Source organism: Anas acuta, chromosome 1 (genome assembly GCF_963932015.1).
Source record: "Anas acuta chromosome 1, bAnaAcu1.1, whole genome shotgun sequence".
In the NCBI taxonomy this organism is placed as follows: Eukaryota; Metazoa; Chordata; class Aves; order Anseriformes; family Anatidae; genus Anas; species Anas acuta.
Window position 1 is genome coordinate 116,704,721 of NC_088979.1, and position 14,167 is coordinate 116,718,887.

Genomic DNA, 14,167 nt, shown 5'->3' on the forward strand with positions numbered 1-14,167 from the left:
CAACAATACAGGCTGGGGGTGTTAGGAAGCCAGTTTGCAGAAAAGGACCCATGGGTCCTAGTGGGCAATTTGAATACGAGGCAGCAGCGTGCCCTCGCAGTGAAGAAAGCCAATGGCATCATGAGGTGTTTTAGCAAGAGGTCCAGGGACCAGCAGAGCCAGGGAATCCTTCACCTCTATTCAGCACTTGTAGGACTGTGTCTGAGTACAGTGTCCAGTTACAGGCTACCCCCATACAAGAAAAATGCTGACTTACTGGAGGGAGTCTATTCAGAAGGCCTCTGGCATGGTCAGGGACTGGTCAGAGACCATGGTGCACATCAACAGGCTGAGAGAGATGGACATCTTCAGCTTGGAGAAGAGAAGGCAGGGGGGAGACCTTGTTGCTGTCTACAGCCACCTGGCTGCAGGACAGGATTGGAAGATGGAACTAGCCCGTTCTCAGAGGGGCACAGTGATGGAAACAGACACAAGTTACAGCAAGGTAAATTCCGTATCCAGGGAAAAGGGGAAAAAATACCAATACCATCAGGGTGGCCAAACACTGGAATAGGTTACCCAGAGAAGCTGGAGAATCTCCAGTCTTTGTAAATGTTCAGGGCTCTCCAGGACATGGCCCTGATCAGCCTGATCTGATAGAACTATTTTGAGCACAGGGTTGAAGAAGGAGATAACCACTGAAGGTCCCTTCCAGCCTGAATTATGATAATGTGACTCTAAGGTACCAGATAATATACTATGGATAAGATTCCTGCAGTGACAGGGGATATATTAAATAAACAAGAGATTTTCCAGTTTCTGTAGTTGCTTATCTGTGTTCTCTAATTACACACAGAATCACACAGAATTTCGAGGTTGGAAGAGACCTCCAAGATCATCGAGTCCAACCTCTGACCTAACGCTAACAGTCCCCACTAAACCATATCCCTAAGCTCTACATCTAAACGTCTTTTAAAGACTTCCAGGGATGGTGACTCCACCACTTCCCTGGGCAGCCTGTTCCAGTGCCTAACAACCCTTTCAGTAAAGAAGTTCTTCCTAACATCTAACCTAAAACTCCCCTGGCGCAACTTTAGCCCATTCCCCCTCGTCCTGTCACCAGGCACGGGGGAGAACAGGCCAACCCCACCTCACTACAGCCTCCTTTAAGGTACCTGTAGAGAGCGATAAGGTCGCCCCTGAGCCTCCTCTTCTCCAGGCTGAACAAGCCCAGCTCCTTCAGCCGCTCCTCGTAGAACTTGTTCTCCAGGCCCCTCACCAGCTTCGTCGCCCTTCTCTGGACCTGCTCAAGCACCTCGATGTCCTTCAAAAATAGGCCCAAAACCAGGAGGGGGAGATCTGGGACCGGGGAGGGTCGGGGGGGGGGGGGGGGGGGGGACACGTGACAGGGCCCGGGATCAGGGGGCGCTGAGGGGGCGCTGGGGGAGCGCTTGGGGCCTCCCCCGGAGGCGCCCGCTGCCCTCAGCCCCCCCCAGCCCCGCTCACCTTGAGCCGCGCCCGCCGTCCCCCTTATTGAAATAAGAGTTCATCATGAGCAGGTAAATTCTTCTGCACTTGAAGAAAACAAAGAATGCATTTACAGTAGACAAATTATTGATTTCCTTCACAATATTAACACATTAGATCTTTGATGGCACATCCAACTTCTTATACGTTAATTCTTTAAATCCCCCACATGCACTACATTTGTTCTGTGACAGTGAATACAAAGGCCCACCCACAAAGCTGATACAAGAGCTATATGCGCATCTAAGGGCAACATATCTCCTTTCTGCTGTTAGCAGACACCTGACAAGTTATTACTAGAATAGTATTCACAAGCAATCACTTGTGTGCAAGTTCAGATTCATACTCAGGTTCAGAGTTTCACCCTGGTATCCACTGAATTATTAGTACATTTTACTCTTTTTCCAGAAAGCAAATTCCACTGCTTTTGGTGGAATTGCAGACAAAACAATTACATTATCTGCTTAATAGGCATACAAAATATTATCTTACAGTTGTTAAGATTACAGCTACATTTGCAAGGTAGTCAAATTCATCTGATCCATTTGGAGGTCTTAACACCAGAAAAGCAAGAGACAAATGCCTTACTATTGCACATTAACTTTGTAGAAGTGCTTTTTAAAAAAATAAATATATAAAATATAATGATACATATAAATATAATAATATATAAAATAAATGCTCCTGGACATCACAAACTATCCAACAGGTATACTGACAAAGCAAGCTCCTTTACCACAATACAAGTATGTCTTGGAGACACTCTAAAAAGATCATTTAATATTAAACGAAAACTTTAACCTCCGTGGTCATTATCTTAGTAGCACTATCACCTAAAAGTGGATAGATCCAGTGTCCTCCCAATGCCTGCCTACGAATAACTGGACCCAGCTCAACTGGAGAATTTGACATACGCCATGGAAAAACCTCGCTGTCTCTGAAACTGTCCAAGCTTCATAGTATAAAAGCATTATTCATTGAAATATGGCTTTATAATTTAACAGCTACAACGATATTGGAACAAAACCCCACCCTTTTCTGATTATTTTTAATTGTTAAAGTATTTGAATTAAAACAGTTGCCATGTCATTATTATAATAGTTATTTCTCTCTTTTGCCATAATTCAGCTTTTTGGGAAACACATTTTAATTAAAAATCCAAAGAAAAGCAATGACAAATTGTGAATAACTTTAACCTTTCATGAGTTCTACAGAATTAAAGTATCTCTGGAGCTTCAGTAGTTTACACGATATTTCAAATGTTATTTTATTAACTATAGTTCCTACTAATCTTCAGCCAACCTGGATGGTTGGTGCCTGATCTTGCAAACACTTCCAGAATCCTGCACTACACTCTGTTGCACTAGCTAAATATGTGGTGGTAAAGGACTGCAGGATCTAGGTCTTAGGATCTAGATTTTGTTGCTCTTGGCTATTCATTTTCATCTCATTTGGGGTTTCTACTTTTTGTTATAGCTTTCAGTACAAATCCTTATATTCCTCTCTTTGTTTTCATTTTTTCTTTGTTCCCATTTTAACTGCTTGTTATTGCTGACTTTTTAAGAACAACAACAAAGTCCCAGTTGCAGAATGGATTTGATTTCATCCTTCCAGAAAGGAAAATGGGTATTGATTGTATATTATTCACTTCAATGGATGTAATTAACCTCGTCTCCAGAAACACATTTACAAAACCACCATGATATATTTACCTAAGATTAATTTTTAATTCACTTCAGATAGGAGCTTTACGATTGTATATAAAGCACATTTATTTGACAGTCTAAAGTTACTCAGCTGATGATTGCTTTATGTTTTTAAAAGAAAATAAACCACTTAAAATTTAGTTCTGTGCTATTTTGGTTGGAAACATCTGCTAATTTTACTGGGCCTAGAAGTCATTATAAAAGAAAAATTGGTAACATAAATTCCAAAACCAATTTTCTTTTACATTTTACTGCATTGTGTATGTGAAACAATTCATGGGTGATGGGGGAAAAAAAAAAAAAAGCCCTGTTTTGTTTATTTAAACATGGTATCACATAGAAAAAAAAAATATTAGGGAGGATTTCAGCCTGTCTTCTACCCTTGAACGAATCCATGTTTATTGGATCTATGCCCAGTACTACTACAATCGTTCAAGTAAAAACAGTTAGAAAAATGTTAAAGAGAAATTCTGTCTTGTAATTATGGGCTTTTGGTACTCTTAAGCAAGAGCAGCATTTTCAAGTAGTGAGCCATCTAAATTACCTGAATTAAATGAATCCTATGGCTCTGTGTGAAGTGAGACTATAATTACTATACGATTGTTGGAAATGGCTCAGGATTCAAATTAGGATTAAATAAAAAATAGGATTTATTAAAAGAATATAAAAGAACAGAGGTAAGCAAACAGTGCTGGGTGCACCGGGAGTCTCCACTCCACCAGGACGCACACCAGTTACATCAAGCAGCTGATTTTTATGCTCCTAGACTAATACATATTCATTACTACTTCTAAAAAAAACAGGTTATTATAATTAGCTTCCGGGGTCCAGTCCCTCCTACTGGAGCATGCGCATCGGTCTCCTCTGGGGGTCTCTAGGGGTCTTTCATGCTGAAGGCTCGTAGTCTTCAGCTCCAAGTTTTTTTCTCGTCCTTCCCCTTTGTACTCCTTTGGCACCATACCAAGTTTATAGAACATTTTCTGCAGGTCTTGTCTCCCAGCCATCCTTCAGCTTCTTTTTTCTTCTTCTTAATCTCTTGAACACCTGGCCAGATACCACAGGTTTGCATAGTATCCCATAACAGTCACTAGTTGTTATCAGTTGTTCTGAAACCCCCAGACATCAAAGACTTCATACAAACACAAATAACTTTCTTATTGACACTTCACCAGTAATTAAAACATTCTTCACCAGCCATTCACAGAGACAGTCACATCTATAGCAGTGTTAAGTTAATCTCGAAGAAGACAAAAAAAAGGCTGTAACTGTTAGAAATAGAAGTCCGGAATAACAAAAGCAAACAGGTTCATAAATTTGAGGAGTATTTTCTGAAGACTTGATAAATTGACTAGAATGAGGGGGAGACTGGGACACACTGCATCTGTGGTTCAAGAATTAAATTGCCAGTGCAGGGCCCAGAGGCAGACAGGACTGTTCTTTATGGACATGAATTGTTAAAACATTCCTCACAACGATTAATGTAGCACATAAGCACAGGTAGTAATTTAAGCATAGATTTAGCTTATCTGGGAATGAAGAGTGCTCATTAAATTAAGTCTGTACATATTTTTGCTGAATTGAGATACATGACTCTGCTGCCTCAATTATTTCCACATATTTAATCTCTATTATATAGTTACTCTATCACTCTCCCTATTTTCAATGTTACATTTTAGTCAGGACCATAGCTTTCTTTCTTAGTTTCACTTATTTTATGCAAACCCCAGTTAGAAACAATCTGTCATGCCCTGTGCAACTCCTTTGAATTCTGTGCATCTTATCTATGTTATTCTAGCCCTCTTCTCTGCCTGCATCCTTACACATTCTTGCCTCCGAATTACTTCAGCCATTGTAACAGGTTGAATCATAAGGTGATCTTACATTGATTCCTGCTTCCAACCTCATTGACTGGTGGTAACTATAGAAATATTAGACGTGGCTCCCCAGAAGATGAAGCTCTTTAGTGATACATTTACATGCTTGAGGAGAACAAATCACATTTAAGAAATTAAGAAAATACTAAGAACACCCTTTCTGTCACCTTCATAAAGGTGAAAGCAGTTAGGTGTTGCACATTTCAGGTCTATATACTCAACCTAAAGAAAATACTATGTCTATACATCAAGGTCAGAGAACAACATAATGTTTAGTTTTAATATATTTGTTACTAATGCTGAGGGGAGCCAGAGATGTAAGCACAAACTTGAGATGAAATTACAATGCTAAAATCTGGGACCTGTGAAGACAGTATCTGGAAGCTAAGATGCAAAAGGCTGAATTTCAAGCAAGATTTTCTGTTTCAGAAACAGAGACATTCTTCTGTTTTTGAAGATGAGATTAGTAATCTCTGTAGCAAAGAAAATCAATTTTTCAAGAGATTAAATTATGTATGCTTTTAAAATTGTGCATTAGACCATAAACATATTGGTATCACCTCTGTCTGTTCCAGATTAACAAATTTGGACAGCAGCCTATTTTTTTGTCTGATTGGTTGTAGTCCCACCAAAGCAAACTGATCTGAGTTGCTACCACATCAGTAGTGTGACAAATAAAGGGACTTTTAGTGAAAAGAGAAGAATCAAAATGTGAAAATATACTCTAGAAACAACAGATCAGCAATGAAAACTGATTATATCTTTCGTCTAGATTTAAGTAATGTGCTGCTGTAGACAACCCTAACTGGTGATGATGAAATACAGAGCTACAACTGCAGGCAAATATGACTCAGCCTCAAGAAAATTGGTGTAACGTTTAACATAAATAACAGAGAATTATAAGTTTAAATGGGAGGATGTCTGAAAATATTTAAAGCATCAAAAGAAACATTGTGCTATGCTAATAAAGACATGCATGAAAATGACAGCATATTTAACGAAGAAAGAGGGTTGTTTTATATGAAATCCAAGCTTTATGCACAGGGCTAATGCCTCTCCCTGGAGAATAGCTTTGCCAGTTACTATAAAACCCAGGAAATTTCTCTTGTTTTGTGTTGTTGCCAGCACTTGGATGCTGGCAAGCAATGATTGTGCAAGAGTTTCAAGAATAAAAATCCAAATTAAAAGAGAGAATGAGAGAGAAGATGTTACAAAAGAGTACGGTTTTGGCCATTATGATTGCTGAAAGAATTTTAAAATATGGCCCAAATCAACCTGAAAGAAAGATGAAGCCACAAGATAGAAGAAAGCCACCCACCCCTTTCATTGGCCCCACATCTTTTAAAAATATCACTATGTTTTCTGTCCTAGTGTTATTTTTTAAGTTTATGACTGGCAATACTCACTTCGCCAGACCCCTTCTGTTTTCAGATCTATGAGACAAATCCTGTGCACACTCCTTAATGCACAGTACCCCAGCTTTTCTGCCAACACATGTCCCTACGTGCTTCATGCAAGACTAAAATAAAAATAAGGAAGACTGCAGAAGATTGCAGCATATGACCTAATAGTGTCAATCTCATGCTGAGTGAGATGTGACTTACAAGAATGCTAGCAAGAATTAATTTGGAGAAGGTCATGAAGAACTTTGACAACCGTTACTGGCAGACGAGAAGAAAAAGGTTCACTAAATCATATTTTAGAAGCAAACTTAAAGACAAGGGGATTACCACATTCAATACTGGAAGCTTAAGCAGCAACTGTCAGACTTGCTGAAGGGAGGTACAGCAACACAGATGTGCACCTTTTTCCTTGGAAGCCCTGGACCAAGTGTGTTTGTGCAGTAGTTCTATTAAGTGATAGAGGAGGCAAGGCATCCTAGCCTGCTCTAGGAAAAATGAAAGGTAGGAAATCTTGGTCAAAGAGGTTAAGTACGAGTGTGGTGAGTACAAGAATAAAAGCCTGCAGCCATTTTTGTGTTGAGAAGGAAAATAGCGTCTTACCAGAGAAACTGCAAATATATTCTGAACAGAATGACTCAGTAGAACACTGCAGATCAGGAGGGTCTTTTCCTAATGAAAACGTTTGATGCTTAAAATAAGGCCATTAAGTACATGATTATGCCTGAATATAAGCAGAAATCTCCCATCTTGCAGTCCAATTCTGTCCAAGAGGGTGTCAAAAATGAGGATGGTTTTGGCATCAAGTTCTATCCTGAAATATGAAGGCTGGTGCCCAGAGCCAGTCTCTTAAACAACTTTACAGCAATGGGAGAATGGAAATTGACTAAATGAAACACTTCTTTCACTGAGACCATGAAATCCTCCTACAGTCTCTCATGCAAGTTCTAACAATGAGAGTCAATCAGCAACACTAATATTTTTTTTTGTCACCTCCAGTATCCCTAGGCAGCACTAGGGCCTTCATTTGTATGCCAGTGTGGAGAGAGTTCCCTGGGACTTATTATATGTTTCAGTAACTGATTTACATTCAATCTGCCATAATAAAGGCCAGATGATCACCTCTATTATGCAAATGAATGCATGGAAACAGCAAGGAAGTCAGTAACTTGAAGTGGCAAAAGGAATAAGTGCCATTCTGTTCTTCTTCTCTCTATCCTTTGACCTTTCAATAGCTTTTTTACTTGTAAATTTGTATTCAACGGGAAGGGTATTGCCAACTGGAAAGTGATGAATTAGGTTAGAAATCATTTTATGCCACAACTGACAGTCATCTTACACAAGAAAAGGTACATTGGCAATATAAAGGGTGTTCAATAAATAAAAGCCTTGTTGCCTTTGGCTTTTAGCGCACATAAACTCTCAATAGTTTAAATGAATGGGCTTAAAATGCACTGGTTGTTACACCATAGAAAGACTTATTTTAATGAAATGCAAGTAACATGGATATAGAGAAATGTAAACAATATACGTGTAGTTATCAGAAAAGTAAACAGAAGATGGCCTCCATACATTTATGTCCTTTGTCACTTTATGTTTGTCTTTTCAGAGATATTTTAACACTGAAATAATTTTATATTTTCTTCTGTCTTTTCTTCATAAAATTGTCTTGGCCTTATCTGAAAATGTATTGTGATGGTCACCATCATGTTCAAAAGCAGAAAGTATACCATGCACCTCCAGAATTGAATCCATTCTCTTCAGTTTAACCTAAATAACCAAGTTTCAGGAATTTGTGGGACAAGGACGCTTATAAAGGAAAAGGGTTTTCTAGCTGAAGTAGCTTACATCTGAACACATTCTTCCATTAAAAAAAAAAATCATAATTCTGGCATTTAAATATCCTAACCATTCAGAATGATCTTATAAAACTTTGTTTGAAGGGTGAAAACCGGGAATTAATAGAGATTCACTTGGGAGCTATTCTCTGAGCTTTACAGATGGCAGTAAGACCCCACAGCATTACAAATATTCGTATTTTGCATATACTGAAATAGATTGTTTTACCTGTGTGGGATTCATGTGTAGTTTCTCTATTTTCTTTCTTCTTTTTCCCTAGAATGAAAGAATTTTTTTTTTGAGAGAAAACAGACAACATGGGAATGAACAAATTACCATATTAATAATTTCATAGCTCTGTCTATACAGATTTAATACATTAGTAAATCAAATAAAATAAATAACTCCATTGGATTTTGAGAAGACAGGAAGATAATTTATTCCTAGAGGTGCATACCCAGATTTATTGGAAGAACTATTCACTTCTCACTGTGTATAGAGCTTTGTGAGATTTGTGGTCTCCATTTCAGACCAAAAGAGGGGCTTGTGTGTCTGAAACATTACATTCTGTTGTTACATCCCACTGGCTTGATGAGATGTTGCCTCTCCTGACAGACCTTGCCTGCACACCTACTGAGAACAAACGGTAGATATAGTGACAATAACTCGCAACTGGTTTCACCCAGAAGCCCTCACAGAGAAAACTGCTCTTACAGTCAGCACAAGTTTTGCCTAGTTAGGTTTTGACCCTAGAATTCTAATATAAAGCCTATCCCAAAAGATCTGAATCAAAATATCTAAGTTTAATCAAGATCAGATGTATGTACAAAACAGACTGAGGGACACTATTCGACCTTTTGGTGACTGACCTACTCACAAAAGCAAGGTCTTGTGGGATTCACCTCTTCATGCTCATAGTTTGGGGCAACAAGCCAGTACAACATCTGTTTAGTATTCATTGCAAAGCAAATGTACAATGCTGACACCATTAATCAGCTTGTCCAAGTGAATAAAATGTCAAAAGCTGATGTAAGAAAGCTTGGCTTTAAAAGCAAACATTTCATACAGATCTGCATGGGTCCATCTAATGATGGATAAGTTAACCCTGGAAGATGAAGAATGACTCCAGCCTAATGTTAGAGGTGGAATGTATGTAAATCTAACAATATGCACAAAGATCGTAAAAAAAAATAGAGGTATGGGAACTAGTTCTGCAAAAATCAATCACCTACCATTGGTGCCACAAGTATGTGAGATTAATCAGAACAAATAAAAACATTTTATTTTGAGTCCCACCTGCAGGTTGCAAGCTGTGCCTTAAAAGTAAGGGTTTTTACCTTCACAGAACCGCTAAGTGGTAGCTAGCTTCTCTGCCTGCGCTGAGCCACAGACAGGAGCAATATTTCACGGACAGATAATAGCTAGAATTAATTAGCTAGGTACAAAACAGCGCACCAGTTCTTGAATTCTAGGCTTAAACTATGGGTAAAAGCTGAGGACCAGTCAGGAAAGGGTGCTGTTACTCCCTTCTTTAATGAGGAGTAGAACATCTGTCAGGGAAAGAGGAGGTAGGGAACACACACACACAGAAGACAGAGATGGAAAAAATCTCTGCTAGCCAGCTTAAAAATGCAGGCCCATTCTATTGCTTCATCAGATCTGCTTTTAAAAGTCCAAGGCTTTTAAGCTTCCAAGATTCCCTGTGGGACGTGTTTCTGGACTGTAGTGTATTTTGGTCTCAGTATACTTTTTCCTGATACTTTTTTATTTAACCTGAATTTCTTCCCAATATTACTACCACACCCCTTCATAACAATAAAAATTTACCTCCTTCATAAACTCTGTAAGACTCTACTGCCTTTCCTTCAGGGTCAGATTCTGCTATGTCTTCTCAGAATATTGTGTCTCTTACTATCAACTTGCCCCAGTGGAAAGCATCAGGATTATTCAAGGGTAGGGCTCTAGCCTTGAAGAATAAAGTAGGCATGGCTAAATTAGGCACAACATGTCTTGAAAAAATGAGACAGACTTTTTTTTGTTGTTGTTGGGAAGCCACAAAAATTAATGAATCAGCCTCTTCACAACTAGAAATCAAAGACTTCTTAAGAAGAGTTGCCATCATGTGAACTGGAAAGACTGTATGTGATGTACTGTTCTAACAGAAGAAATATGTATTTGTTGTTGTACTGTATTTCATTTACCTGGGGGAAGGAAAAAGCTTGATAATTTACTCGTTAAGTGTTCCTGAGTAAGTACTGTGTTCTTTGCTCCAACTGGCTAAAGAACAAGAGTGGCATAAAATAATTTGGGGTCCAATGAGTTAAATCATGAGTTAAATCATGAGTTAAATCAGGTCAATATAAATTAAATTTATCTAAATAAACAAAAAAACAGTGTTGGAAAACTAGAGAGGAAGTTTTATAAAGCAAGGAGAACTGTTTGGTGAAGTAGGCTGGACTGAAGAGCCCTAAGTCCTGAATGGTGAGAAAATTTGGGAGAATTTCTAAGTGTGAGTTGCAAAAACCCTTTGTAATTTGAATCCCAAATAAAGGAAAACGCTTCTAGAGAAGGGGTCTGCTGCAAATGGATGAACAGCTACCTGAAAACAAGTGTATTTGGAGTTAAAATAAAAAGCCTATAAAATGGAAAAGGAAATTAACCAAGTAAAATTTCTCTGGTTTGAAGGTCAGGAAATATAGCAATAATGTATAAGTTGCTAAAAAGACCAAAAATAAGTAGCCTTTAATGATAAAAAGGTAGGATCATTGTGCAATCATAACAGATTAACAGATCAGAAAGTAACAGTTATCTACCTAAGGCCACAAAACAAAATGAGTACTTTTTTTTCCACCTTCTACAGCAAACCCTACTTCCGGATTTGATAACACAGAAAGAACATGACAATGCACTTGTAGATTTCAATAGTAAACAATGCTTTAGAACACACTGTAAAGGAAAAAAAACTTATGCAAGGCATAAATGCAATAAAAATAGGACAAAACACAGTCTGAGTTTACAAAAGATGGACTGTAACAGATTCTTCTGGCATTGTTTTTGACAACAATCAACGTTATTTTAGGGAAAGAAAACGTAGTAAATCTGTCGTGACTGCTATAAAGCTTTCTTATACAGTCCATTAGTTAAAATGGAGAAGATGCAAAATACTGTAAGAATCACTTGACTGTGAATACAGATGAGTATGACAGTAACAAGAGGGTTTGGCAAGGACCTGAGTAAGGGAGAGAGAGAACAAAGGTTTATCACTGAGGGTTCAAGGAGGATTATAGGGAGACATCCTCCAGGACTGTTTACAGAATTCAGTATTATAAAATATTCTCACGAATGGCCTTGGCACACAGGCTAGAAACATATTAATGAAATCTGTTGATGACATGGAGGCATTTTCAGTACAGTGGCAAAATATCATATACAGAGAGGGAAAAGAACATCATACAACAAACAGCGATCAATTTTGTAGTCAGGAGTAATAGAAACGTGATGAAAATGCAAAGACTCGCATGACTTTCTGGTTTAAATTGGCAGTTTATCAACTGGAGGTGTCCAGGGACAATGACTGATATGTCAGGTTTATGGCCCAACTGTGAGATGTGACTGACATGAAGCTATGAAAAAGACAAAGATGATCCTCATCTGAAAGGCAAGATATTTTACCAGAAATAAGGGATTATTAACTCCAATTTACATGAAATAATAACACCTCTCCTGGACTGTTGTGTTCTATTTATCATTATTTAAAAATTAATTAGATCTAGATTGTGTGCACAGACATACATGCTCTTGACATACATGCAGGTTGCTGCTAGCTTCACCTTCCCCTCTGTGGGCGGTGAACAGCTTCTGCACAGGTACTGCTTGTGTACTGGTGGAATCCTGTGGCTGCAGTTTCCATATTTCCAAATGGAGGCCAGGCAATGCAAAAGGTAACAAACAAACAGATGTCAAAATTGAAATAGAATGAGAAAGGAATGCTCTCAATCTCTGTTAGCATCCCAAAATATTATTTGGAGTGAGTGTGAATGAGTCTTAGTGAGAACTGCTTGCTGGCAATTGCAATTTGAACTCTATGTTAGAGCTATTTAAAGATGTTGGATTTAAATTGAACATAAAATCTGATCAGCTATTAATTGAAAGCAACTGTTTGGTTGGGCAGTTAAATGCACAAGAAAAAAAAAGAAAATAGTACCTTAAATTACAAATACACCCATTAAAACTGATGAAACTTATTTAATTTTGACTCTTAGCTGTGGTCTCAGTACTTCCCTATACTTCCTATATACTTCCCTGTGTACTGCCTAGCTTCCACGGCCATGTGAGGGAACTCATGGCCATGTGAGATGCTATGGGGGTATGTCTAGGACTATAAAACAGCATATGTATAACTTGTATTTTGTGCATTACCTTAAGGAAAAACTGTACAAAGCACCTCTTTCCCCCCCCCCCCAAGTAAAATGCCATCAGAGCATAGCTGGCTTATTTACAGGATTATGGAATGTGACCTATGTCACCAAATTTTGGTTCTGTTAACTAATATTCGTATCCATGATTAGTCAAAAATCTGTATATTCACACTTAATGTGTATCTAATGTGTATCTAAGAATGCATGAAGATGTTCTGGAATAGTACAAGATATCTCGCAGCTGTTTCATTAATATTTTAAAAATTAAGGGATTCTAAAAAAACATATTGAGCATTAACTCAGTTCAAAGACACTCTTCAGTTTCATAGCCATTATAAACTAATTTTAAGCCTTTTCTATAATGCTTCACATTCAGCTACTGTCACTGACAGTATTTCCACTTACATGGTAGAAGCTGTAAATCCTGGCAACTAGGCAAAGATCAGAGGGTCTTCTCAGCAGAGGGGTCTTCTCAGACCTGTAATGGTAGGGACGGCAGTTTGGGATTGTGAGATGATTATGGCTGGAAGGCAGTTAGAGAATTGCTCTGCAGTGACATGGTTAATCATGCTGTTTCTAAACGAATGTTTTTCCTTTCCAAATTTACCTCCCTCCAGACAATGGGTAGCTCATCCTTCTCATGGCTAATATTAAAAACATAGTTCAGTATGATGATGGTACTTGGATGGCACTGTCAAAGATTCTTTAACACCCATGCAGACCAGAAAGAAATACACTTTATAAGCACCACCACGATCCTTTTTTTTTTTTTTTTTTTTTTTTTTTTTTTTTTTAATAATCCCAGCTATTGCAACTACTATTGGCATTTACACTTTCTGGTGTATCTTCTCATTCTGTAGGCTGTGTTCCCTTAAGGACAGGACTGTCGTTTGCTAGATGTTTGCAAAATGCTCACCACATAGACTTCCCTCAGGGCTTCCCAAATCCTTCTCATACCCTTTCATTTAGTATCTAATAATAAGCAAGAGTCAAGACCACAATTCTTCAGCAAATTCCATTGCTATGGAATCACGATATACACAAGACCCAGATAATATCTCTGTATTTTGTACATAATTTTGTTCCTAGACAACTGCACACAGGGTCAAGTGCCTTGGGAGTTTAGATCATTTTGTTTCCTATGCATTATCTAAGTGAGGAATTGCAAGCAGGCACAGAGTGCCTCCTATGTTATCAGGAAGCATCTGGTAATTTGACCTGTATTTGCTATGAAGTTCTCTGCTCTAAGTTTCAGCTGTAGAAGTCCTGCTTGTTTACAGTATTTGCTATAAGACTTTATTATTAGATCCACTCTTTCAATATGCTACTGAGTTTTTCCTTTTACACATTTTACACATAAGTGTAATCTCCACTCTTACTCTTTCAAAATCTATTTGGTTATCTGGACCATTGCTCTGAAAGCT

General features: G+C 38.2%; 2 long non-coding RNA genes across 11 annotated transcripts in view; both read right to left on the bottom strand.

The window, feature by feature from the left end:
* Positions 1–3,845: 3,845 nt before the first annotated feature.
* On the bottom strand, positions 3,846–8,609 carry LOC137863119 (uncharacterized). The gene is made up of 2 exons (XR_011100698.1): positions 8,554–8,609; positions 3,846–4,256 (listed from the first exon to the last, which is right to left on the bottom strand). It is a non-coding gene; the product is annotated as an uncharacterized lncRNA (long non-coding RNA).
* A 4,520-nt stretch (positions 8,610–13,129) lies between these two features.
* Positions 13,130–14,167, bottom strand: part of LOC137863215 (uncharacterized) — a 216,414-nt gene continuing 215,376 nt past the window's right edge. For all 10 annotated transcript variants that reach the window (XR_011100757.1, XR_011100764.1, XR_011100760.1 and 7 more), the window contains one exon: positions 13,130–13,221. This is a non-coding gene — a long non-coding RNA (uncharacterized lncRNA). The remainder of the gene's footprint in view (positions 13,222–14,167) is intronic.